At 44.3% G+C, this 27,552-nt stretch overlaps 1 non-coding gene across 1 annotated transcript; it reads left to right on the top strand.

Moving 5' to 3' along the window:
* Positions 1-3,036: 3,036 nt before the first annotated feature.
* Positions 3,037-26,934, top strand: LOC8026899. The gene is made up of 12 exons (XR_006076797.1): positions 3,037-3,228; positions 4,598-4,910; positions 8,045-8,087; positions 9,596-9,661; positions 11,311-11,347; positions 14,225-14,427; positions 17,751-17,856; positions 23,905-23,997; positions 24,130-24,236; positions 24,643-24,729; positions 24,811-25,078; positions 26,863-26,934. It is a non-coding gene; the product is annotated as an uncharacterized LOC8026899 (transcript).
* The last annotated feature ends 618 nt before the right edge of the window (positions 26,935-27,552 follow it).

Raw genomic sequence — 27,552 nt, 5'->3', positions numbered from 1 at the left:
CACATGGAAGTTGGCGACTGTTCGTGTTGTACGTGTGTCTTTTATCGTCCTGTTTTCTTCGCGCCTTTTAACCTTTTAATCGACATCAACGAATGGCGCTACTCTGGCTCCCTACGGGAGCCATATACAGTGGCGCTAGGGTGAACCGTAGCGTAGCGCCCACCTTCGTGCCGCGTCCCGCGGACCAGCGTGACGGTGCAATGTTTAGAAAGAACATGGCGACGTAGAAGTAAAGTAAACAGAGACGCGCTGTTTCACAATGCAGTGTAGTTGTATCATCCGCGCTAAGTACTGCTATTCCTAAAAGGCGGGGCTCGCATGATCAAGTTTTATTCGCCGCTCATGACAAGATGACTCATCCAAAACGCGGTGCGTTTTGGGCAGTTATCAAGCGTACGCTTGATAATAGTGGACTACGAAAGAGAAGTAGGAAAGCCAGCCTTATCTGTTCCGACCGCGAAATTCCGTAACAAAAAAAACAAAACAAAATATACTAGCGCAACGTTTTGCCACCCACCAGACACCCTGATAATTTGGCGCAGATTACTGGAAGACATGCTATTGGTTACGTCGAGTTCGTCAATCTGAGCCGTCGAGCAGTGGCTACCGAAGCTTTGGCTCTTCCGAATCCGAAGGTGAACTGCGGCGAGTCTGGCCGCCGGGGACGGACTTGGACGACACCGGAAGGACCGAACGTTCACCATGGAGGGTCAGGATTCGCCGCGGTCTCCGGAGCCGGACTCCCAAGAAGCGACCTCTCCCACGTTGTAAGTCAGCGCTGTGTTTGTCTTCCGTCTTATACTCTGTCCGCGTCCCTGCGTTGTTACCGGTTAAAGGGGTCATGAAACGATTTGTATACTTTCGCTTAAATACTACTTAGAATCACTTCCTAACGTTAATAACTGAATAAACTTGCCTTAGTTTTTCTTTCTAGGCAATAGTAGTCGCCAAAATAATTCGAGAAATGTGAGCATCTTTCATCCCCTCAACTCGGAGCCAGAACAAGTGGTCACGTGGCCTGGTGCCTATCCTATGCCGCCAACGCTAATCATAGCAACGCGCTGGGGTCGGCAAGGTAGAGAACGCGTGCTGAGCTCATTGTTAGAGTTCGGCTATTCTCACCACCGCAGTGGTTGGACACAAACCGCTACCCGAGTGTCCGCTGAGGTATTGATTGTACGAGCCGAAGTCGAGTGCTCACGCAGTTCTCGTGTCCAATCCATGAGCTGCGCTCGGCTGAAAGAAATAGTCCCCCTTTTATCTTCGCGATTTCATCGCGACAAGGAAGCTTCTGAATGAGTCGCGGTCTGTGCGAATATACTTGGGCCGGACGAGGTCCAGTAGGCCTCTTCAAAGTCCAGAACATTCCACTCCATATCATTTCATGACCCCTTTGACAGGAACTACCAACAAGCCTATTCGTCTACGCTACTAGATTTCATTTACTTTTATTGAGCGCGTTTTATCTCCGCATTTGAGAGGGGAGACGAATATAAAATGAACTCCTCGTTGTTTGACGAGTCTCTCTCTCACTCAGAAACCACGGACACAATATTTGTTTCTAAAGCAAAGTGTAAAACACAAAATAACGTAAAACACAACGAAATATAAATGGACTAAAATCATACAACTAGTTCAGTGATTATACATTTAGAGCATAGATGGCGACTCCCAAACATTTAATGACCGTATGTTTTTAGCAGATTCATTCGGAATGTCAATGCTAGGCGCACAAGAACAATTTAAAAGTTGGGGAAGGCTACAGTCCGCAGCAAAGGTTTGCGGGGCACGGGATCGCCAGCCGAAAAGACTGGCTGCACCTTCTGACGGCGTGTTGCCGCTCTCAAAACTTGCGCTTTGCGCATGCGCTTCCTTCAGTGCTGGGAGCCCGCTTTTTTTTTCTTTTTTAGCTCACTTCCGTCCGACGTGTACGAGATGACGAACTGTCCCAAGGTGCCACAAAATGTTATCTGTAGCGCGCGAACTCCGTCACTCATCGCGGTGGTTGAGGCACACGCACGGCATGACAGCTGACAAAGCGACACCTTGCACCGGTCCTGGTTATCTAGTGCGCGTTGGACAGAATCAAATAAGACATCAATGCGAGCACGAAAGGAAGTGTATCCTCGGAGTGTGAACCTTGAGAGCGGCCACCCGCCGTCAGAAGGCGCGACGAGTCATTTCGGCTGGCGCCCCCGCGCCCCTCAAACGTTTGCTGCCGACTGCAGATTAACATCGAACTGCAGTAAGTTGTTCTGTAGTGCGGTACTATCCATGCGTCAGACCTACGAGTTTCATATGCTGGTTCCCTATGCTCCAGCTCAGATTGCATGTAAACAAATCCACTTGAAATTTCTTACATGTTGGAGCCGTTCCGCGGCGCCCGATCGCTTCCCGTGCAACAATATTTGTTTACTAGACCATCTGTTTTTCTATACTACTTTTTAGATAATAAAACCTGTTTGTATCAACAAGAACTTGTTTTTACGGCGATATATACACGCTCGAGGCCTTCATATCGTCGCTAAGCGCGAGGCACGTGGCCCGACTCAATCGCCTCATTGCGGTGACGTCAAGGGAGGAGCGCTCCGGCCTTGACTCTAGGTGGTGTTGCCGGAGGGTTCTTGGATGCTTGAATGTAGCAGGAACGATGGGGAGGCGGAGAGCACTCTTCCCGTGATCACATGGGTTTTTGAGAACAGCGGCAGCCTACAGGGGTGAAGGGCGAGGGGTGCGAGAGATCTTTGTCGTGTGTGAGGAACGAGAGGGAGAGTTGTACCTCGACCCTCTGCTGTAGGGGTTTCTGCTTTAGTACATGAACATTTTTCGCCGGGAGGGGGCACAACAGCTACCGCTGTAAACAGTTGAAATGTACAGGGCGTTTTGGGAATGGGTAACGGGATGAGTTCAAATGCAAAGAGCGTTTTGGTAATGGATTGTACTGTCACAGGTTAAAACGAGAATGGGTTGTTTCGGGCTACACGCGTCCGGTTAGAGCGATCTCGAAACCTGCGTGCGGCATCGCGCTGCTTTTGAATGGACTCTGCGGGAGGTAACCTCCCCGCATGTGACACTGACGTCACCTTCGACAGGCCGAGCGAGCTAGACTACACCTTTAAGACAACGGCGGAAACCACGCCGGGGGAGCTGGAGCAGACGACGCCGGGGGAGCTGGAGCAGACGCTGTATTTTGATGCACTCAACGTTGGCGGAACTATCGATGCCGAGGTAAGCCAGCTTGTTCATACCCATCTGTCAGTGTGAACCGCTGGCCCCCAAGCAGCAGCAACGGTTCGCGGCATGCTGCTAAACACTAGCTGTGTTTTGCTCAGGGCTGCGACGTCGTCCTCTCTTTTCGAGTGCTCGTAAAGGCAGTGAGAACACTGCGGGAATGAGTGCTATCCTGTGTGTCCTTCTGCGATTCTCACGACTGTGTGACGTTTCTATAGGTTTCGAAGGTTTCCGCAGGTGATTGTGGGTGTTCAGTCGCCAAGCTAGTGCATCTTGTGTTTTTTTTGCCGTCATATGTGCTACTCCCTTCTATTCCGTGTTCTGGTCATGCCTGCCTCTTCTCACTGCTGTCTTGCCTCTTGAATTTTCGGTGAGTGGTTTGTTGCAAGCCTCTCGGCCTTTTCTTTGACTTTCCCAATATTGCCCATTGACACATTTGATTCATTTTGTGGTCTTTTAAAAATAAGCGAAGTTTTAAGGCAGCTGTATCTGTCAAAAGGAAGTACAAGCCCTGCTCTTTGCGTTTTGTTGTCCATACAGGCCCAAAATCTAGACGCGTGAAAACCTTTCCTCTGAATAGTCCATTAATATTTGATCTTGTGTTTGGACGTGGTATTCGTCCTTTCCCCGATTGTTTTGGGATTTTGATTACTGAAAATGCGGTACCTCTGTGTTGCACCAACAATCACAATTTGAAAATAAGGTGAACGGAAGATGAATCTATTTTGTGAAATCCTCTAAATTGCAGTGGGTGTGTAAAGCTTTGAACTTGTTTTGGGGTAAGAGTAACATCTTTCTACCACGATTTTGCTGCGTCGGCTATGAAATGCAGTGTAGTAAGGCTCAATTTATTTTAGGTTTTGCATTCATAATGTTAGGATAATTGAGTTCAGGTTTTGCTGCAGTGGTTTCTTTTTGGTATGCAGTTTATTTTTTTAAGGGTACATTGCTACAAGCTGTTAAAGGTTTGCTAAAAGGCGAGTGTTAAGCAAAAATCACTCTTGAGAGACCTGCATGTTGGAATTGAAAATTGCGTTGCCTTTCAGGTGTTAGACACAGTTTTGTCCTGTCCCTTATCCCGGGGAGCTATTTCTTGCAATTAGAATGGAAGATACTGCATTGAACAGAACGGGTCCCTCATACATTTTACTGCGTATCACTTCAATAATTTTGTTGAACATGTACGTGACTCCTTTCTGGAGCAGAGTATGACGGGAGAAAACGCTAAATACTCCACACTAACTTAGAGTAGGCTCAAAACTCGGGTCCAGTTTGTTGTCCTTGCATATCGTAAGGAAGACGAGGTCTTTATGCGGCACTACAATATCGCCATTCCATTTCTCTGACTGGTACGCTCCTCTTCCAGGAGCGCTCCCGTGTTTGTGTAAAGAAGCAGCCAGAGGTGGACGTCCTGCCCGATGCGGTGGAAGGGACTGACGTTTGCACGGCCGCAAACGAGCCCCAGCCCCAGGACTTTGAGGCTGGTCCTGAAATGGCCCAGTTCTCCAAAGAGGAGTCCCTTTCCTTTGCGGCCAGCTTAAAGGACCCGTCGGACCTCGATTTCCTGCCGAAGGTGGCGAGCAGTGGGCGCCTGCAAAAGACTCATATTGGACGCAGGTCCACCTTGCTCAAGTTTGATCCGCTGCTATCGGAGCTTCGTCCAGTCTACCAGAGTTCTGGTAAGTGGCTGTCTCGTCGCTGCTTTGAGGTACGCTGGCCGGTGCAGTTCGTAGGCAAAAAAATAAATAAAACTGTCTTTTTTTTTATTTGTTGGATCAGGGTCGGGCTAAATGTATTTGACGAAAATAATCCCTGGAGAAGGGGAACAAGAGGGACAAAGGACAAATCTCCAAACACAGCTAGGTGACTGGTGCGCGACCGAAAAAATCCGCCTGGTCCGCTGATCGAACCCTTCTCCATTTTCAGTGGAGCGCTCTACCAACTAAGTTAACCAGGGGTTAGCACAGTTGGTAGACATCCGTAGCGCAAAGAGGTTTTATCAGTTGCCACCAGTCTAACACTAACAAGGGTGTTAGAATTATAAAATTACTTTCTTAAAAACTTGCGTACTTTGTTCTAGATTGTAGATCATTATTTTTTTTTATCCTAAGCTCTTGATGTGTTTGTTGTGAGTCTTAGCAATAGATATTTTAGCATGATTGAAGTGCCCTGGACAGGAGGCCCAGCGCAATGCGTTCTGGTAACCACTTAGCCAGTGAGTTTTGCTTTCGATTGGCTACCTTGAACTCATTCAGGACGTCAGGTCGCGACCGAATCTACAGCTTGCATTTGTATTATGCGACTTCCACAAATCTGATGTACTCTAAGTGTTTACGAGCATTACGGAAAAAAAGATTCTGTAACCTTTTTTTTCCTGGTTTCCGCATGTCAGTTTTTGTGCAGATTAAAATACTTTAGTTTTTCCACAAGAGTATCTTTGAGCCCAATATTATTAATCTAATCCAGTACTAGACTAGCGCCTGACAACTGAAGTGTGGTTAGTTCAAGCCTAATAAATGTGGTTTTCCAGCAGTCAGGTTGTTTTGACTAAATATTGATCTACAGACGAGCTTCGCCCATGCTGTACTCGCGGCTGTGCCTGTTGCTGGCGCATAAAACTATAAAGCGCCAAACAATTGCCTGCTACACAGAATGAGCTGCCAAGTGCTCCTCATGTTAACTGTCATCTAACCAAATTTTCTACTGATTGGTAATTATTTACGCACGCTGAGATTAACTGTGACGGAGAATGTGCCAAATGTCAGCGGTTCCTTCATCTCTAAGCCTTCTGGGCAAGCCTTTACGACAGGTATAGTTCAGTGTTGAAACGGCGGCTCTGAAATTCTTGCTCCAAATTCATGCAGTGAGGAAAACATAATATATACCAATTCTTGTATATATTAGCCCCCAGAAAAACTACTAATACTTTGGGTTTTAGTTTATTTGGTGCACAGTCTAGGGGTTTATGCCAGTACGAACGGAATAATGCTTGATCCCTGCTTTCTGACGAATGGTTTGTTTTAGATGTTCCCGTTTTACTGCATGATAAGTCTGGCGTAATAAGCAAATTTGAATGAGCAAAATGCCAGCGAGTACCTACTTTCGTGCAGCACTGTGATGCAGCACAGAAAGAAGGCAAAGTTGTCACTTTCAGCTTCTAAACGATGTTTTGTTTTTCCTCGCATAGGACCTTTCGTCAATGGATGCAGAAACATATAACTAGGGTTCTGTATTTTCGGTATATACCGATAAACACCCGAAAATTAACCCCCGAGGCGGTTTTCTCTGAACCTGTGAAAACCGAAAAACCCAGAAACAAATGTGTCCTTAAAAAAAAAAAAAAAAAAAAAAACCGTTAGCTTTATGGCCAAAAAATGTCTACCGTGCTTTTGTTTTGTGGTCGTACACAGCAGCACTGAACTGTCCCTGGGGTTGTTCCTTTCTATCAAAACCACATTCCTTGCCCCGTTTCATTTTTGTATCTTTACTAGTATTACTGGAGAAAGTACTTATAAGTAATAATATTTTCTCCATAAATTACAGTTGCTGTACAACGCAAGCCCGATAAACTACCGTTTCTCTCCGACATTAACATTAGACACAGAAAAACATCGATTCAAGGGGAGAGAAGTAAACACCGATGAATAGCCCCCCAATTCGAAGAAATATAAATACCGAAAACATGGAACCCTACATGTAACCTTGCTCACCAGCAAAATCAGTGTAAAAAGGCAAGCTTCTTATCTGATCATATCCACTTATTGGACCAAAACAAAATCTTACACAAATAAGATATTTCACTAGGGTGAGGCAAATATGGATATACGCAGTGTCGTGATACCGATATCTGACTCTGCTAAAGAGTAGGAAGTGTCCACAAAGACGTTCTTGTACGACAATTGAGCAGACATGCGCCGATAGAAACACTGTGGTGCGGGCTGGTCGTCCAGCTTGTCCAGATGCCAGAAGGTGGCAAAAAGCGGAGGTAGGTGCTTTATGTGGCTCCATGCTCCCGATATAGTCTCTCCACGTCTTTTTTTTTATGCGTCGACTAAAACCATGCCGTTCCGCTCCTTGTCTAATTGGTTCCCAGTACGTAGCGTGTCCAGTATGGCATGGAGGCATTTAAAACTAGTCTATTGGGTTTTCACTTCTGTTTTAATTTAGCCCATATTCATGCTTCGTGGTAATGATTGGCCACTAAATGTTAGAACCGCCTTCTACATACATGATGGTTTTTCTTTGTTATGCTAGTTTTCTCTTCCGTATGCAGGCGGGTTTGCTTTTTCTTGGCAATGAAATGAAGGATTGTAATGAGATAAATGGCGATTCAAAATGACAACGTAGCGCTATGGCCTATTGAAAATATTGAACATATCCAACAGCTCGACTAAATTTACTTGGATGGTTTTAGATGGAATTGGCATTATGCAAGGCGCTCAGGCAATTGTTTGGGGGATATTCCCCTTTTTATCCAAGCCCTTAAAATGTGAATAAAGTTGTTTCGAAGTTGAGTGGGTTAGATCATAAACTTTTCTACTTTAAAACGATTCTGGCACGGGCCAGAATTTCAAGCTTTCTTTGTTAAATTTATTAAGATAGATGCGTGCTTGGTTGATTCAATTTGCCTAGAGTGTTGAACCACTCGGTCTTATCTAAAATCATCACGGTTAACGGTCTGTCGAATGTGCAGGGTACATACATATTGTAACAAGCAAAAGCAGCCGTAAGATCTGATAGGCTCGTATGTGCTTTCTTGCAACTCTTTCGGCATTTCTACTCACTACTTTTTTAACATTTAACTTGCTTGCAGTGCACCCTATAGAGGAGCAACAGCCCGAGGAGCAACAGCCATCGTACGTTATTGTTTGCTGCTTTCTGAAATCTGCCCCTGTAATATCCCTTCCTCGTTTGGGACAGAAGGAGCTGTGATTTTCCTAATGCAGTGAGGCCTCTTCACTTTTGGCGCTTACGACATTCATCTCAGTCGTACACCTTCGGGAGGTTTCAAGTGGCAGATATGCTGTGTTGGTGCTGATCCAGCTTGTCCAACTTGAGGTGGTGTCTTAACTTGTCAAACATTAGAGGGTTCACTCTATGAATAGTTTTGAAAGCCTCATGGCAAAGGTATCTAAAACTAGCTAATAAGTTTGTATAGTGATTACTGGACAAGTGTAGGGAGTGGGCTGCTAGGCTGGTTGTCTCGATTGCGTTAGCCGCCTAGAGCACGAGATGCTCAGCGTTAACTGCTTTGAACAGTAAATAAACAAAGTGATTACACGCCCCATCTGTACAGTACTCGAAACTATTAGTACTATAATATTATTCCGAGCCTATGTCAGTTCCACAATAAAGGATTGTCGTATCTGTGTCGTGCACTTCCGTACACCGAGAAACTAGATTGGTTCAACTGTTTATGCAATCTGCGTTCTTCAAACAGTGTCAGTTTTCTCAGCTTTCATAGGGAGTTATTTCCTACTTATGGGGGTCCATAAGACGACTCGGTGCATTTCGACATTTTTAAATTTGCAAAGTTTTGTTGCTAAGGGAGGCAATGCAACTGCAAAGGGATTTTGAATTGCTGGCACTTCCTAGAGTCTGTTGGAACTCAAGACGGTAGGGTGAGGGAAAGGAAGGCCGGGGAGGAGGAAGCAGACGAAACGCTGGAGAGTTTCGTCTGCTTCCTCTCCAGCGTTCCGTCAGCTTCCTTCTCCCCGACCTTCCTTTCCCTCACCCTACCTTGAGTTGCAACAGACTATAGTTTATATCCCGGTGGCACACGGCTCACTCCGTACCATTGGTATGGTGCCTAGAAAAACGGATGTGCTTATTGCGTCCTGAAATGTCAATAGATTTCTGCCTGATAACGTCATCAGTGTCATACTATTGCTTGCTGAGATCTTAGTGGTGGCATAGCAGTGAAGCTGGATGCGGTTGACGCTTGGTCTGCTGTAACTCTGTTTGGGTTCGACGTTTAGAAATGTCGGCAGTCATGAGTTGCGTCGCCTCAATGACAGCAACACTTCCGTTCTCGGATACTTTTTGCCAGAGCCTCAACGAGCAATCGCCAGGATTGGTATCCAACGGCGTGATATGCCTGCTCCTGTGGTGTAACTTGTTGGCGATGCGGGACCACTTTCGATGGGTGGGCGCTATAGGACGCTTTACACAGCAGTCAAGATGCGATATAGGCACCGTAGCATCGCTGTTTTTATGAGATACTTCGTCTGTCCTTTTTTTTAGCGTCACTTGTATCTTTTTGTTTGTTTTTCCGTTGTTCAGCTTGATGGAACTTGGAGGTTTTTCCTACTGATCCGTACTTGTTTTGTACTACCATTTCTTTGCTGCTGCATACAACTTGCAGTGCCTTGAACTCCAGTACTGACAGCGGTGAGAGGCTCATTGACTTGACGGATTCACCGATGAAGGTAGGTGTTCTCGAGCTACGAGAAAACTTTCGAGCTTGAATGTTTATTATTGGTTGTGGATTTTGTTTCCATCTATGCTAAGATTCAGTCTCGCACATGCGTTTCTTAGCTTGCCTGGCTTTTGAAATTAACGGTTCATGTTATAATTTCAGTATTTTGGGTATGTTGAAGTGAAATGTTTAGATAAAATTTATAACAAAATACCCGAAGAAACTCCCTGAAAAGTTTCAGAAATCGAGCGAACAGCGAGTTTCAGAAATATATTTCACCAGATTTCTGGTCTCGCCAGAAATTTGGTGAAAAAAAGGCATGGATATAATGGATAATGGATAGAAAGTTAAAAAGAAAAATGCCGCTAATTATATTATGGATTTGGATTTATCCGAATAGCTTAATTTTATATGCAAAAATAGTTTGGCACCCTCCAATTTTTCTTACAAATAAATTTAGAAGATGGGGAACCCTGGGCTACCTTTAAATCTTCAAGACAAGAATATAAAAATACTTCACAGGATTTTTTTAATGGGAAAAGGAAAGCCGAAGAACATCCAGGAAGCATTTTCAAGTTACTCAGCAGTTGCACAATGCATACCAAAGCTGTTTGTTTTCCTCTTTTGTTAGAGAGGGTCTAGAAAAAAAACATGGAGGCACAGAGAGGGTCATGTAGAATTGGAAGCCCTGAAAGAAAGGGGTAGCGGGTTTTTGTTTTCCCTTGTATCCGTGTAAACGCTGGCATATTTTGACCAATAAGGGCTCTTCCGGGGGAATAGGCTTTTGATGTGTAGTTTGCACGATCTGTAAAACTTGACGGTAGTTGATTCTATGGACATGTGCACTTGCTTCTTTTGTATATTAGGTAGCAGGTTCTTTGTTTCGAGCACTGTTGCTTTTATTGCTTCGTTTAATCATTACATACATTGGCCATATGCCAATATGGACCCCCGTTAGAAATGTGTTGTACAGTATGTTTAATTAAGCATTTCATTATTACACAACTTCAACTGTTCGCTGGTTACTTAAAGAAAAGCTGAAACAGTTCTTGAAAAAAAAAAAAAAAAACGGGTTGGAGGTGAGTTCTGGCGTATTTTTATCCCGTGAATCTGAACATCATCTGAATATCACGTTCGTTTTCATCAAAGATGTAGATAAACATGATAAAACACGGAAAACATCCGACCAGTTGTGACGTCATACTAGGATCTTTGGGGCGCCAAGCGCGTGTTGCTCGCGTGGGCAGCGCGTGCAATTGCTAGCTTGCCAGATATATTTTCCCGCACTTACGCCAGTCGTGACGTCTCTTTCTGACCTTTCTGAAAATAGCAAGAGTGCTCGTGCATAGCTTTGACTGGCCCTGAAGGTGCGCGAGAGCAGGGATTCCGAAAACTCCTAGTATAACGTCACGCCCCGTGAAGGAGGGGCTTCAGCGCTACTTTGAGAATAAAAATTTCTGCAGCCTCCGTGCACCAAATTGAAAAATAATGTCGATGTTCGTGATCCTGGAGGCCAAATGAAAACGATTTAGGCGTTTTTGCACAAATACAAAACCGCTTCAGTTTCCCTTTAGCTTTTCTGCTCATCGGGGACTTGAGGTTGGCCTAGTCAGTCAGTTTTTAGGCGCTACTCGGTTTAGAATTTTTCCTCTATTCCAAACGCGGAAATTCATTAGTAGAGAAGAAACTGAAGCTGCAGTAAGCTATTGGATTTTCCCTTTCAGTTTGCTTGTGAAATTCTTTGACCTGCTTGATGTTCCTGGCTCTGGTGCACACCATCTGCGCGTTTCCCTTTTGCGTTTTTATGCGACAAAGCGACAATAATATACGTGCTGCTTGGAGGAATTCAAGATTTTGTATTATTGAATTTTCTCATAACTGATAGTCAAACTCTGTTATAACGAAGTCAACGGGTATCTAAAGTATGTTCGTTATATCCGAAATTCAATAATCTCGCGTTTAAAGAAATTGAGGCTGGTTTTTTTGGGGTTTACTTTTTCCTCAGATTCGGCGTTTGGGTCAATTTCCAGTGTCGTACATAATCCCAAGCAATGTAGCCCAGGAACCTAGTTGCGCGATCTATCAGTAGGCACTTGTACATTCCAAAAATTTCAATGGGAAAATTGGTATTCTTTAAATAAAATGAAGCCTAGCCCATCGCTATGAAACCGAATTCAGATACTCTTTATAGTCTCTGAAACCTCGTTAATGCAAAAAAGAAGGCCCCAAGGAATAGCGGAAGGTCATACCAAGGACGTTTGAAATTCGGCAACTTTTTTATGTGAAAAGACGCAAACGAGACGTGGCTTTATATATATAATTTTACGCTCTCGTGATTCCTCGAAGAAAGTACCACTTGATTTAGAAAGCCGGGACTATGGGCTCGCTTTTTTAATCAGGGGAGTAAACGGTAGTAGCGGAAAGAATTTTCTGGGCATATTTTTCGCAACGCACCTACTTACGTGATCCCCAACACCTGCACACAGACTTGTAGCTCTCGTTTTGCCGAGCATTGCAGCGAAGCCCCTGCAGCTCACTGGTTGGCGCGTCGGGTTCTCGCACTCCTGCCCTGGATTCGAATCCTGTCATTGCGTTTTATTTTTTTTTACTCTTTATTATTGCTTTATTACCGGGGCACACTGAGGTTTATTACCGGGGGTAAAAAAAAAAGAAAATGAACAGTAACAATACCCGTTCACAACACTAATACAGTAAGCTATACACGTCACAGAGCCAAAGACAAAACTGTGAGGGCAACCTAGCAGATTGTTTTCTAGGCTGCTTTTGCAGTTCTTGCTATAAGTTGTCCTTGATAGCCTTTTATGAGTGGTGCATCCTTATCTGTCATTGTTATCTGATTATGATTCCTTGTAGAATCCTATATTTAGCGCTTCTGCTGGTTTAATTTCGTTTATTTCTTGTGATGAGCGGTATAAATGACTAGCGGCATACAGGGCCGAATCAGGTGGCGTTAGTTCCCAAGACAAACTCTGCGTAAACAATATTAATAATAACAAAAATCTACAGCATCTCCCTGAACCATAGTCCGCGCCGTGCGTATATTTTGAATAGAAAGGGGGACATCACCGCCTGCTGCGATTGGCCAGCTCGGCACCCCTGACCAATCGCAGCAGACGGCAATGCCCCGGTCCCTTGGTCCCGCTGTGTAGATTAGGGCCCCTAGATCTCAGCTTGGCAGCCCATGTTGCCAGTCATTGAAGCGTTGGCTCTTGGCATCAAAATCCAAACTGGGGCTCTAATCTGGACACTTTGCCAAAAACGTCTGCGAGGAATTCGACTGCCCTGAGTGGCCGGCGCCAAGGTCAAACCCTTTGCCGGCCAATCACCGCCGCCGGATTCCTTGCAGACTTTTTCGCCAAGTGTCCAGATTATTAGCCCCTGGATGTGCGTGGTTGGCGTGGTGCAAACCAAAAAAATCTGACTGACCGAGCAACCACAAGAACCCTTCTTCGGCACGCCCCGGCTTGCCTCTGCACGCGCGCTCTCCCACTCTTCGTTGCAACCTTGCAATACTTAACGATGCGACGGGGCCGGACGCGTCACCGGCAAAGCAGTATAAATTTTCCCACAGAAAGCGGGCCAATATGTCGCCCGGAGCTGCGGAGAACTGCAGCATCTGTAAATGTCTTTTTTTTTTTCTTCGTGGAGCCTTGACGTTCTGGTTTATAACCAATTTCGTTTAATGTTTTTTTTTTTTTTTTTTTTTTTTTGCTGGTTTGGGAAGAACTTTTGTTGCATCTGGGACCCCGCTTTGCTGCAAAGCACAGCTCCCACAAATGATCGGTCTTACAAAATGGCTTCGAGGTGTTGACTAATGGATGAGGGCACCAAACTGCATATCCGCGAAGTTAATTCTCTCTTGGGACTTGACGTGCGAATTGTGTTTACTTTCTGGATATGCCTTGTGCAAGGCTTATTGGTTTCTCCTCAGATGTTATTGCTCAAATCTTGTTTTTATGGCACTCGTAATTCACCAATAAAACTGCCAGACGCTTGATCACTTACTTTTACTGAAACCTGTTGCTGCATTAACAGTAATGTCTTTTTTTAGCTGCTTTTTAATAACCAGATAGTCGCATATCTTGCTTTGTGTTAACCATATGCACTGGGTATGCCGTTCATGCTGGCCCCCACAAAATTTGTGGAAGTAACTGCCTTGCATATATTGCTCTGTTTTGTGATGCTTTTTTTTTTTTTAATTCAGTTCATGACACCCTAAGGATTGACAATATTGTCCACGCAAAGCTCGCTGATCACTGAGTAACTGAAGTCTTTAAACTGCTTACTGTATTAGGGGACCTAAGATGGTGTGGAACATACGGCATCCTTTGCATTTTGAGATCGAGTGTCCTGTCAAGTTTGGAATCTTCTGTAAAATTGGCACAATACACGACCAAAGTGTGTGCTTCGCATCAGGCGTCCCGTTCGCCTCAACATCAATATGTGTGGCCTTGTGCCGTTTCACCTTTATGGCTTCACTGCTATGAAGCGCCTAATATGTCGCATGGCTGGGGTATGTTCCAGTTTACGAGGGTTGCATGCTGCCTGTTGCAGGAACCGGTGTTTTCTCAGAAGGAGATGACGCAGGCGCTCAAGTGCCAGGAACAGCTGTTCCAAGAGCGCCTGCTCAATAAGGACCAGGACTACATGAATGAACAGGACAAGCTACGAGAGGAGGTTGAGGCTTGGCGGGCAAAATTCGAACACTTGGGTTGGCTATATCAGCTGCAGGAAAGCACTATGATGGTGCTCAAGAGGCAAGTTCTGGCTTCCATGCTCAGTTGTAGAGTAACGAGTATTTCTGCTACTTCTCAAATGTGTCATGTGAGGGAGGTCTCTCACATCTTGCCGCAAATTTCACACTTTCCGGGAATACCAAGGAAGCGCCCGACCGCCTACCACCACCTATACTCCGTTCCACCTTACGATGTATCACGATAGACGCTACGCTAAACGAGCCAATGTATAGTCGCAGCTTGTCTCGTGACTTCGCGTTTCCCTTATCGCTCTGCCCAACCGGAAGTACGTGTCACACTCGGAGATAGGAATTCACTTCCTTGGCTTGTAGCGTCCTTAGCGGCCCATCGTAAGATGAAATGAGGTATAAATAAGAGGCGTGATGACTCACCCCTTGCCCTCTTCTATACGTTTCAGACATTTCTAATAAACAGTTGGGGGGGAAGGGGAGGACAGTCTCCTTCGCCTACCGAAGCCTGTCAGATGGCAGCGTAAAGCCTGTTTCGCGAAAGCAAGGCAGGATAGGTTCAGCTTAAAAGTCTGCTCTCTGTAAAACTGCTTCTCTGTATCGATTTGGAGCGTTTCTGTGCATAGGATCACTTCTACGCTAATGAGGGTTTGGTATCTACTCGGGTGCTGTCCTCTCGGTGCCAACCGCCTACCTTCTATGTGGGTGCAATGGTGGGCTAATGCTAGCACCATGGCGAGTGTTAATAACTGCACTTCCCACAAACTTCACAAATTTAGACATCGGAAGGTTTGTTTTCGAACCTCGAGGGGTTCTAGACGCCTTTAGCCTTGGCGCAGAGGTAAGTGTGTCCTCGTGGCTGAGTTTATAAACTGCACATAAGCTGCCTCTTCACGAGTGAGGATGAAGTGAGTGTTCAAGTTGCATTCATATTAAAAATAGCGCAAAAGAGACGGGACAAAAAAACGAAGCACACAGGACGAGCGCTAACTGGCAACTAAACTTTATTGAAAGCTTCCAACTTTGCTATCGCCATGCACGCGCTTAGTCTCGTATCAACAGAAACAGGACGTACCGCCAAATCCGCACATTCATACCGCCCACCGCCTGTTCCAAAAAGTCAGCAAAACGGCTACATCACCCCGCCGCACAAGAATAGAAAAAAACGCCGCGTTAATATTATCAAGTTAGATAGTGATAATGAAACTGTACTCTTTAGGCTGCATATACACCAATGCGACGCTTATGCAAACGTCTTTGTCACAAGCATGTATTTTTGCCGCCTCCAGCAACTCTCGTTCCCTCCTTCCTTTGTTACGTCCCTCCACCTGCGCACCGTCCAGAGTGGGGGATCAACCACAAGTTTTACAATGCCCCGGTAAGTGGGAACTGTAATTGTTGCCAAGAGAAGCCGCATGCACTCGAAGTCGATCATTTAAGCAACGTCCCGTCTGCCCTATGTAAACAAGACCAGACGTTAAAGAAATCCTGTAACCCACCCCAGTGGCACAAGGCACAAACTTTGTCGCGTGTTTCTTGCTACAAACAGGTTTCTTCACTTTCGGCCCGCTCACCATAGCGCACAATTTTGACAATCTGCACGGGGCAGTGAAGACAGCGTCCACGTCGAACTTTGATGCTATCCTTTTGAAATTGTGCGACACCTTATGAATGTAAGGTAGCACTACAAAATTCTTTGGTTTCCTCTTAGGTACAACGGAAGAGCATTTCAACTTCTTTAGAAGGGATTCCGCAACTCCCTCTATCAAAACCGAGGGAAACACAGAGTGTTCCAAGCGAAGTGTCTGGAGGTCAAAACTCTCACTAACTACATGCGGACAGGACTTCAACAGAGCCGACCGGAGGCAGAGCGAGGCGATGCCCCTCTTTATCAATTTAGAGTGGGCTGAGTCAAAAGCTAAAAGGGCCTTTTTTGTACGTGGCCTGTACATCCAGCACACATTGTCAAGGGAGTTAAAAGACAACCGGACATCTAAAAACTGTAAAAACCTTCCAACGGAAGTTCGTAGGTGAAATGTAAATGCTTAGATTTGCTAAATGCTTAGATTTTTAGCAAATCTTCTAAGCATTTACATTTCACCTACAAACTTCCGTTGGAAGGTTTTTACAGTTTTTAGATGTCCGGTTGTCTTTTAACTCCCTTGACCATGTGTGCTGGATGTACAGGCCACGCACAGAAAAGGCCCTTTTAGCTTTTGACTCAGCCCACTCTAAATTGATAAAGAGGGGCATCGCCTCGCTCTGCCTCCGGTCGGCTCTGTTGAAGTCCTGTCCGCATGTAGTTAGTGAGAGTTTTGACCTCCAGACACTTCGCTTGGAACACTTTGTGTTTCCCTCGGTTTTGATAGAGGGAGTTGCGGAATCCCTTCTAAAGAAGTTGAAATGCTCTTCCGTTGTACCTAAGAGGAAACCAAAGAATTTTGTAGTGCTACCTTACATTCATAAGGTGTCGCACAATCTCAAAAGGATAGCATCAAAGTTCGACGTGGACGTTGTCTTCACTGCCCCGTGCTGATTGTCAAAATTGTGCGCTATGGTGAGCGGGCCGAAAGTGAAGAAACCTGTTTGTAGCAAGAAACACGTGACAAAGTTTGTGCCTTGTGCCACTGAGGTGGTTTACAGGATTTCTTTAACGTCTGGTTTTGTTTACATAAGGCAGACGGGACGTTGCTTAAATGATCGACTTCGAGAGCATGCGGCTTCTCTTGGCAACAATTACGGTTCCCACTTACCGGGGCATTGTAAAACTTGTGGTTGTTCACCCACGCTGGACGGTGCGCAGGTGGAGGGACGTAACAAAGGAAGGAGGGAACGAGAGTTGCTGGAGGCAGCAAAAATACATGTTTGTGACAAAGGCGTTTGCATAAGCGTCGCATCGGTGTATATGCAGCCTAAAGAGTACAGTTTCATTAACACTATCTAACTTGATAATATTAACGCGGCGTTTTTTCTATTCCTTTTCTCGTTCGGATTCTGCGGCGGGGTAATGTAGCTGTTTTGCTGACTTTTTGGAACAGGCGGTGGGCGTTATGAATGTGCGGATTCGGCGGTACGTCCTGTTTCTGTTGATACGAGACTAAGCGCGTGCATGGCGATAGCAAAGTTGGAAGCTTTCAATAAAGTTTAGTTTCCAGTGAGCGCTTGTCCTGTGTGCTTCGTCTTTTTGTCCCGTCTCTTTTGCGCTATTTTTATTATGAATGTCCACTACCAACTTGCCCAGAAGACCAAGCTTTTTCAAGTTGCACATTGCCCGTGTCCCCACCTTTGGAGGCCCAACTTAATCTGCCAATTCTCAGTGTGTTTCCCAATGCCGTAGTTTTGCATGAGAATGACTGTTACAATGTTTGAATGCAGCCATATTGAGCAGATTGTGTCTACCATGGAGCACCACGTACTCGGAAAGAAAGACGCAGAGGAGAAGATTGCTTTACTCCTGAAGATTACTGAAGAGCGTGATAAGGTGCGTGTCCCTGGGGAATTGTCTTCTTTTACTAAATTTTGATACTGGAAGTCTTCTTGAAAATCGCCAGTCCTGAGAATTTCGGCTCGCGTTATCGTTTGAAATATGAAACCTGCCAGATCAGCTCAGTTGACTTGGTAATACAAAACCACATATATAATACTAGTTCCCAGGGAATACACCTTTCCAAAATTCAGTATAGCTACTTTGATCACTATCGTAATAATCTGAGGTTATGCATCTGTGCCGTACTAATAGAGCCCTTCTGGTGGCTGATGAAGGAAAGAGTCGAAGATGCTCCCAAGCGGAGTCTACAGATATAAGACGTTGATACAACCCGACGCAAGTGCTGCGCCCGCACTTGCTTCGGGCTCTGGTCGAATGAATATTTTGACGCAAGGTTGACTTAAGCATTTAGATCACGGGAATTTTATCAAGGGGTTCAGGGGTCGGCGCTTCGTGCTGGTAAATGTTTTTCAATCGCGCCATCGAAATTGAAGCAAACCAACAAAGAACTACAAGGTGTGAACAGCCCATTCTCATCTGCCATTGACGTAGGAAAGTGATAATGCCCGTTGAAGTAATTTTCATGACCGCCATTAGTGCGGCGAAAGTTATACTGTCTGAGCCACCAGATAGTACTGAATATTCAAAAAAAGGGTCTATAGGTCCGTAACTCAAGTTTTGGACAGCGCTCGAATGCGAGCAAAATAGAATATATTTGTGGCTGGCATTTCGAAAATGTGCCATTACGCTTCCCCACTAGTTCTTTTTTTTTTATTGCTCCGTTGCATTATAAGTGCCAGCGTTGCAGAGGCTAGAAGAGCGAGCTCCGAGCTTTCAGTGTCCCTGCCGAGCACGCGCACTCGTGCAGTGTGAGCATCGTTCAGCTGAACATGCTTTTGCAAGCAGCTTCGACTTCGCTATCACGCAAAGTGAAACATCGCGCTCACGGAGGTAAAGAAAGCAATACAAATAATAAAGCTGAAAGGAATGTTTAATGGGGTGCTGAGGCCGTGAGCTGCATAATTTTTTTATTTTCTAGTCGTTTTATCATCGCACATTTACAGATGCTGTCAGGTGCTTGTATTCGAACGTGGCACGTGCATAAGCGGACGTTACAGTGCCGCTTTTATGGTTTTATCGCGTGGATAGAGCAGGCCAGCATAGGATGGTAGCGTTTCGCGGTCGCGCGCGCGCCTCCTGCCCGAGAGCAACGGGTCTATTAGGACGACAATGTTGCATGGATCATTTCAGAGCCGTAAATGTAGAGAGTTTGGCCATTCGTTGGGAAGTATAGGAGACAAATGAGGAGGCGCCATTGGCCGAAAGCGGGCTGGGCGTGTTCCAGGGCGTCTTCAGAAATTCGAATGTGACCAACCAGAAGCCGGAAATAATACCCTGGCGGTACTCGCGAGAAACAAACCTGATAACTGCATTGGAGTAACTCTCAATGGCTGAAAATATGGTACACGTGATGTTTCAATCACGTTAATCCAAAATGATGGTGGAAGAGTGCGACTAGCGGAACGATCGACATGATTCGTACGCCAAGCGCCCAGGGCCGGGAATCTGCCGTCCGAACGTCCGTGCAAAACAGAGTTGCGCGGTGCATTCGTTTCTTACATCTTTCTGCATGATCATGATCAAGCAACACGCGCACCCTATTTTCAACCACAAAGAGTTACTACACTTCACTCTTACGCGTGTATTAAAACCATATACGAACATAGACTTTTGATCAGAACTGTTTGCCGCTACCACCGCTAGGGGATTCTTTTCGGCTTCTGGTTGGTCAAGAGAGCATGCCAAGCCCTCTTTCCGACTCTGCCACACGCCCTGACTCTGCCCGCGCCTCCCATTGACCAAACTCTCTCAATACACGGCTCTGGATCATTTGTACCCGTCCAGACGCTCGAGTATTGTTCAATTGTCTTTTTAGAATGCGTTTTTTTTTTCTGTGTTTGGTTTTTACTTGAATTTTGGATTTAGGATGTCAGTGCGCGACACTATTAAGGCTCCTTTCGAAAGCAAAAGTAGGTTAGAGTCACGGTATCTCATGGAACGACAAGTTCAGCCGATCGGTGCACAATATACATTATAATGCAATTAAATGCAAAGGGGCAAGCGAGCTGGACAATAATGATGAAAATAATTTTAGTTATTTTAGTAAGTTATTTTCATCATTATTGTCCAGCTCGCTTGCCCCTTTGCATTTAATTGCATTATAATTATAACATTAAATTGCAAGCTTCACCCTTGTTGGTGTTAGACTGGTGGCAGCTGATAAAACCCGTTTGCTCTACTGACGTCTAACCCCTGGTTAGCTCAGTTGGTAGGGCGCTCCACTTGTAATGGAGAGGTCCCGGGTTCGATACCCGGACCAGGCGGATTTTTTCGGTCGCTCACCAGTCACCTAGCTGTGTTTGGAGATTTATGTTTGTCCCTTGTCCCCCTTGTTCCCCTTCTCCAGGGATTATTTTCAGCACAATATACCTTTTTTTCCGAATTACCCAAGCATCAAAAAGCATGCCGGGAACTTGGGTACACGCGCTACGCCCGCTGGTGATTCGAGAATTGTTTATTTTAGTTGGTTCTGCTATGCACGCTTCACGCGGACTACACTCCAAGCTCGGTAACCATAGGTGCAGTGTTTCAGTCGTTACCGCAAAGAAGTAGCGAAATATGTTACGCGTTACTTGCAAAATAAAGGAACGCGTTGCCGACCTGCGTTACCTCAAAACAAAAGGAACGCGTTCCGTTAACGATAAAACTTAACGCACTTTTGCGTTAATTTTTATTTATAAATTGACGCTAACGGGCTTCCCTTCTTTTTTTTTTTTTGCGACAGTGTTTTTTGATATTGGGACAAAGGGCGTACGTGGGCGTCGGGGTTCTTCTAAAGTGAGACTTTGCGTGGGAAAAAGACGAGCAAATTTTTGGAGGTATGTGGAATGAGTACAGTAATGAATGACTTGGCGCCTATACTCCGTTTCAGCTTAAGTCCAGGCGCAGCTGGCACTGCGAGCTAATGGGACCAATCAAGCAGACTCAAAAGCGCAAGTCACTGAGCATCGAGAGGGTGCTGGAATTTCGTTACGTAGTGGACTGCATGACACATCACGATGTCTTCCTCACGGGTATACATAAGGCACTCCGGGTGCGAGTTCTCCCGACATCCATCATAAACCGAAATCTTCTCGATTGCCGCTTATAAATGTGAGGGCCGGTAAAGAGGACCTGGCCTGGCACTTCTACCTGAAAAATGAACACAAAGTTTTCAGCAAGCGTGTGTGTGGCGTCTAAATATTAAGTACGTGTTAAACATTCATAAAGTGGCACCCGCGACACACGATTATAAGTTCGGAATGGTGCCGCTCGTGGCACATGTAAAATACAAGCATTTCTAGAGTAAGAGCGGGCAGGGGGGTTACTCCATAAATTCATGAATCAATATTTCTCCTTTCTCGAAGTAAAATGGATCATTCTTTATTAATATGTAACAACTACCGAGCAGTACTCTTCAACCAAGCAGTTAAAAAAAAAGAGTATATTTATACCAAGAAAAGCTGTAATTAAACCGTTGTCGCTCACAAACCCCCTCGCGTCATATTCTTGATTTATGGTTGTTAAGAGAAAGACCAAAAACGTGAAAGTAAGGTCTTATAATAACCCAAGACAAATCAATTGACCCAGCCTACGCAACCATCTATCGTACACGTCATATTTACAAGCGCAAGTCACAAGCAGACTGGAATACTCTTCACACACACACACACATCGCGGTTTCGGTGTCAGTTCAGTTCACCTGCGTTTGTTTTTAAGAGGTCCACTTCTCATTGTCGGTGAAATACTTTAAAGTCGTGCCTGAAAATAATAAAGAAAAAACCTACACGAAACAAGTTTAAAATAAGTCCAAAAGCCAAGGGTTCACGGATAAGGAGCAGTGGACCTTTTAGGAACAAACACCGGTGAATTGATGCCGAATCCGCGATATGCTTAAAGTGTATTCCAGTTTACTTGTGATTTGCGCTCGTAAATATTATGGTGTATACAGTAGATGATCGCGTAGGCTGGATCGATTAATTTGCCTTGGCTTAGCATAAGACCTTACTTCCACGCTTCTAGTCTTTCTCTTAATAACCTTAAATCAAGAATATGACGAGAGGTCGTGTAAGAGAACAGTTTAATTCCAGTCTTTCTTGGTAAAAATATACACTCGTTCTGAGGAATTGCTTGGTTCAAGAGTACTGCTCGGTAGTTGCTACATATTAATCATCAATTTTACTTCAAAAAAGGAGAAATATTGCATCATGAATTTATGCGGTGGCCACTCTTGCCCTAGAAATGCTTGTATTTTACACGTGTGACGGTAGCGGTACCATTCCACTTTTATAATCGTGTGTAGGGGTGCCAACTTATGAATGTTCAACATGTACTTAATATTTATAAGCCCCACACTCTTGCTGAAAACTTCTTTGTGTCAATTTTCGGGTAGAAGTGCCAGGCCAGATCCTCTTAACCGGCCCTCACTTTCATAGCCGGCAACCGAGAAGATTTCGGTTCATGAGGGAAGGTGGGGAGAACTCGCACATGAGTGCTTTATGTATCAGTGAGGTAGGCATCGTGTCATGCAGTCTAATATGTCGCAAACTTCCAGCACCCTCTAGATGCTCAGCTATTGATTCTGCCTCAAGAGCTGTTTTGTTCAAAGTGCAATGCCCCCGCATAATTGGTGAACAAAAAACCGAAGGACCTGTTGTGCGATCCTTCGGTTTGTGTTGCTTCAGTGTTGCGTAGAATAAATTCTTCTTGCTCTAGCAAAGCAAATTCCGTAGAGCGTTTGTTTTCTGAACCCGAATTGGGATTTTGTTCACCGGGTACGGATGCAGGGTGTGGATTAGAGTCCGGGAAATGCGGTATGAATTCATCATCAGTTGTTTCAAAACGTCTGAGCATTCAAATCATGTACAGGCAAAGTAATTCCTCCTAAGTTGCATTATACAATCATTTACTCTGAGATACTCTTTATGGTGAATACATACCACTTAGTACTTTAGTTTTAAGACTAGGACAATATACTTTGTGTTCTAGATGTTACTAAGCATGCCTTTAAATCATCAGCAAGTTGAGAAAAATATTACTACTTTTCTGTATAGAGCTTTCATTGTACATAGGTCTGAGGGTAAACATTGCCACACAAACTTGCACACCCAGCAGCGTGCTTCCATCCTTAAAAGATCTCTGCCAGTTAATTCCAAGAAGTGAATGTCTCATGCTGGTCATTTGAAAGGGTACTAGCCAAAGTCATTGGCACGCACCCAATAAGGGAAATTTTCATCTAGACAGCTTGCCGGTGCGGCTTACCTGTCTGCTTGCCGATGGGGCTGAAAAGCAATACACTTTTCGTTGGGCCTAGTTGGGTCATATAATTTAAAAGGTTAAAAGGCCTGTCCTGGTACGTGTTTCTTGTTTTGTCTGTGTTTCAGTTCGCTCCTTTGACCTTTTAAATTTCTCCTTTAAATTGAATGAAAAGGGTGATTTGACAGAAGGGGGGAAGAGCCGCACACTGCTTCGTCAGCTTTTGTTTTGTTCTAGTAACATCTTTAGTGCTCAGTATTGAGTTATGAGAGCAAAGAAGCAATGGATCTGAGAACAGGGACATTTTTTCACTCTGCCCGGTTAAGTCTTTTTTTAATGCTTCCTTGGGGGTAATAAAAAATGTGCTTTCATCGGATGTATAGTGACAAAGGAAATTTCAAGTTTAAACCAAAAACTTGGTATTAAGGTTTTTTTTCACGCAACCCCGGGAGTCCATAAAATTAAAATCGCGATTTATATTGTTAATTTAAATCGTCGTTTCAATCTTTATGCTTTTTTCTATCCAGGATTTCCGGGACTTGTCATAACACATTCCTGTTTTGACAGGTCCGGGAAACTGGTCAACACATAAATGCGATTCAATAGCTCTGTTCTGAGCTGTATAGTTGAGAAATCTCAACAGCAAGTTCCTCAAGAAGTTGGCTAAAGTACGTTTTTCTTGTGCAGTTGGCAGAAGATTTACGCTACACGGAAATCGCTTTTGCGAGCTTATACCGACGCAACGAGAATGCCAAGCAAGCAATCACTATGTTGAAGAAGGTATGCAACAAGTGTTCCAATTCACTTAACAAGTGTTCTAATTCACTTTTCATGTCTGTTGCTGCATCCGGTGCAACTTAATTGTAGACATGGCATATCTATTCATCACTGCACAATCCAATGTTCTCGTAGTTCGAGTCAACACTGAAGCAGCAACTGGCGGAGTTCCCGGAAAGAATCCAGAGAAGCAACCAGATGCTCCACCTGCTTGGAGCCAAGACGGTGGAGAGTCCTGAAGTGTATGAATTCCCTGCTTATTTACTTTTTGAATGGAGAGTAAAGTATACATTTTTGCATTAGACAGTCTAGGGCAGGCAGAGAGCTGGCGTTTTGGGAAAGGGCAAATATGCTGAAGGTAGCTAACCTCCGTTCATCTTTCCGAGCCAGTGTTTTATGGCGCTTTAATTTTGAAATTTACGAACTAGCATATCTGCTAATGAGATACCGCTATTGCCTGGAGCCAAATCACGGGTAAAATACGTGCGTTGAGATTTATGTTTTAACCATTACGTTATGAGGATATGTAGCTTTTAAAGCCTTTTGATACTTTAATTTGTCATTTTGATTGTTGCACCGGGAGTTTGGTTATGCGTTCTAGTGTCTTATATCTGCCCTAAATATTTATTAATCTTGGTTCTGCTTCAGGGATAGCGAAGAGTTTGAGGACTGAGAGGCCAGATGAAGAAAGCAGAGGTCGACAAAAGATCTCTGGTGACTCCACTTGAACAAGAGGTGGGTGTGACAGGACAATGATTTGAAGATGTCGATTTGCACCAAGTGTGTCGCCTAACTGTTGTGCCCCTTTGGAGACAGAAAAATGCTCAGCTGGCCAAGCTGCGCGATCACCTGCTCAACCAAGTAAAAGCGAAGTAGAACTTCTGGCAGGAAGTTCTTGTGCTATATATTGCGCTTTTTTATATAGATTTAAGTACTTGTGTCTTTTGTAAATTTTTTTCTTGCTGTTGTATGTAAAATAAAAAGCATGTTCCCTCTACCGCGCATTCATATTTTTATTATTTCATTACTGACTTTATCTCGTCAGGAACTATTAATGCCCTTCTTTCTAGGCTCCGGTCCCAAGGTGGCATTCTTGAATGGTCAGAATTTTTTTTTAAATATTTTTAAAGAAATGCCAAAATATATAATAAATAGCTTTGCCAAATAAGTGACAAGCCATCATAGTCATTGGTATATTATTTATCTAGGTAAAGAGAAAATATTACCCTAGGTTTCAGGTTTGTCTCCCATACTGAACTTAGGTCATAATTTTATACAAGCGCGTTCCATGTTAAAATAAAAGGGATTAGGGCCTTTTGTATTTCTGATTTCAGTGTTTGCAGAAAAGTAACACATTCATGCTTGACGAAAGTTCTGAAGAAAACAAACCCGTTGACTTCATTATAAAGTTGTGTGCGCAATGTGCTGTAAACGGCTATTTTTGCGAAGGCCTAATTTTCGCGAATCGCCTACAATTCGCGAAAGATAAGCCCGGGAACAATTCAGTGAAAATTTAAACACATTGAAATCTACATTGAGATGCCACCATGTCGGGAAAATCAAAACCCGCGAAATATTCCAAAACTTCAGCTTTAACCTAAATCGCGAGATATTGAGCCCGCAAAAAATAAGTAGTTTACAGTAAATGGATTACCCTCGTATCATTAATATCGGAGAAATATATGAAACCACAGCAATATTTTATCGTCACTATTTAATTGAACAATCTAGCTATGACTACCATATTTTTCCCTTGAGTGGTAAAAAAAAAACTTTATTAGGGCCACTTTAAATACTTCGTTTTTCATTTCTTTTAATGATCAAAAAACAATTGCCAGCATAGAACCAGAGCCTTAAATAATGTCCCACAATCGTCGGATCAATAACACGCTAAAGCTAGTGGAACCGCTACAAAATTCTCTTAGCCTGTCACCGACTATAGATGATAAAATTTGCATGGAGAGTGTATTCTGCCTGGTTATCGTTACTTGACAATCGTGAGTTTTAGCATTTCGTAAACGAGTAAACTCGAGCACTGTTTGCGTTAGTGTTGCGTATTCCACACTGCGCGTGCGCGGAGCCCAAACTGCGTCTTGGATTGGCGCATGGTGACGACGCGCATGCGCAGCGTGGAGTACGTAACGTTAACGCAAAGGCACAGCACTTGCGTTTGCTCCTTTACGAAATACTAAAACTCTATTAAGATTGCGCATTAAAAACAAAAATTTGCTTTAGGGCCGTAAATGCCAGGTAGCTGCGTGCCCAACAGTTTTGGGGTGCATTGTTCTCGTTTTTTTTTTTTTTTTTGTCTTAAAAAAAAAATCGACGAATTTTTGTAGCACCTGATGTTTCTACGCGAGTTTTATGTAAACATTCCATGCTGCATATTTTTATCACTTTCGGGCACATCCATGCTTACCTCAATAGATTTTTATATTATTCCTTGTTAACAGTGCTAGACATAGAGGAGTCAGTTTCACCTTGCAAAACCGTGGCCGCAGCTTCGGTAGAAATTAAGGCCATTCAACTCTTGGGGATAAAGCTTCTACTAGAATATGACCGAGTTTTTGTGTGAAGGGTGGTGTTTTACTATAAATTATTTCCTTCATAAGCTTTGTGAACAAGCAGCGTTGTCTGAAAGCTTCGGAAAATGTAGTTACTGACACTTGTCACTTTGCTGCTGCACTCTAATGTGTCCCCACGTTATTTGCGCTTATTTTCTGATGTGTATGCAACTGCCGACCCTGAGCGGGTCTATTTCCCTATTGGGATGGAATCCATAGCTTGTTTATGCTAGTTGTAACTTGTATATACAATTTTTCAGTACCTCTTTTAAGTGCATCGTTTGATTTTCTCTTTACCTTGCAGTATAATGTGACTAAAAAATGTAAAGTGCCAAACACCTGGCAAGCATATAAATGTGATGGTAACAATCAGTAACAACGCTGCACTTCTGTGCCGCCGTGTTATGTTTTTTTTTTGTATAATTAGTTTTGCATCGCATTTATTCTCATTGAAGTCTCAGTGTGATTCGCATAAAGGAAGTTGTAGCTTAATTGTCCCGCGAGTCTCCGAGCATGCGCGCCCGTTGCAGAATGGTTACCTTGCTTGCCTGCCACACAAAGGGCTGGAGTTCGATTCCTGGGAGCGGACGTATCTTATTTCTGTGAATGTCGCGTTCTTGTAAATTCGAGAACACTGTTCTCGAATTCGCTTGTTCGAAGTTCGAATGTTCTACGCGTTGAACCTTCTCCGCCGATTGTTCCAAAAACCCACGCGTCTACAAAAGATGTGGCGAGCCGGAGTCAGTCTCGCCCCAGCGCTCGATACTGCTGTTACGCCGCAATCGACGCCTGCGACGCTAGCCTTTTCCTCTTTTGTTTTGGGCACAAGTTCGCCCGATTAATCGTTTAGTTTCATTTTGTCGCCTCATCAATTGTCCTTCATGAAACTTTGGTGAAGGTGCAGGTTACCGCATTTCATGTCCGTGAAACGTACCCCTCGGAAGGTAGGCCAGCCTCCGGAGTTCGGTCAACTATCGGAGCAGCCGAGGAAGAA

Source organism: Ixodes scapularis, unplaced genomic scaffold, assembly GCF_016920785.2.
Source record: "Ixodes scapularis isolate PalLabHiFi unplaced genomic scaffold, ASM1692078v2 PGA_scaffold9__187_contigs__length_104089568, whole genome shotgun sequence".
Taxonomy (NCBI): Eukaryota; Metazoa; Arthropoda; class Arachnida; order Ixodida; family Ixodidae; genus Ixodes; species Ixodes scapularis.
This window is presented reverse-complemented; position numbering and strand designations above follow the sequence as displayed.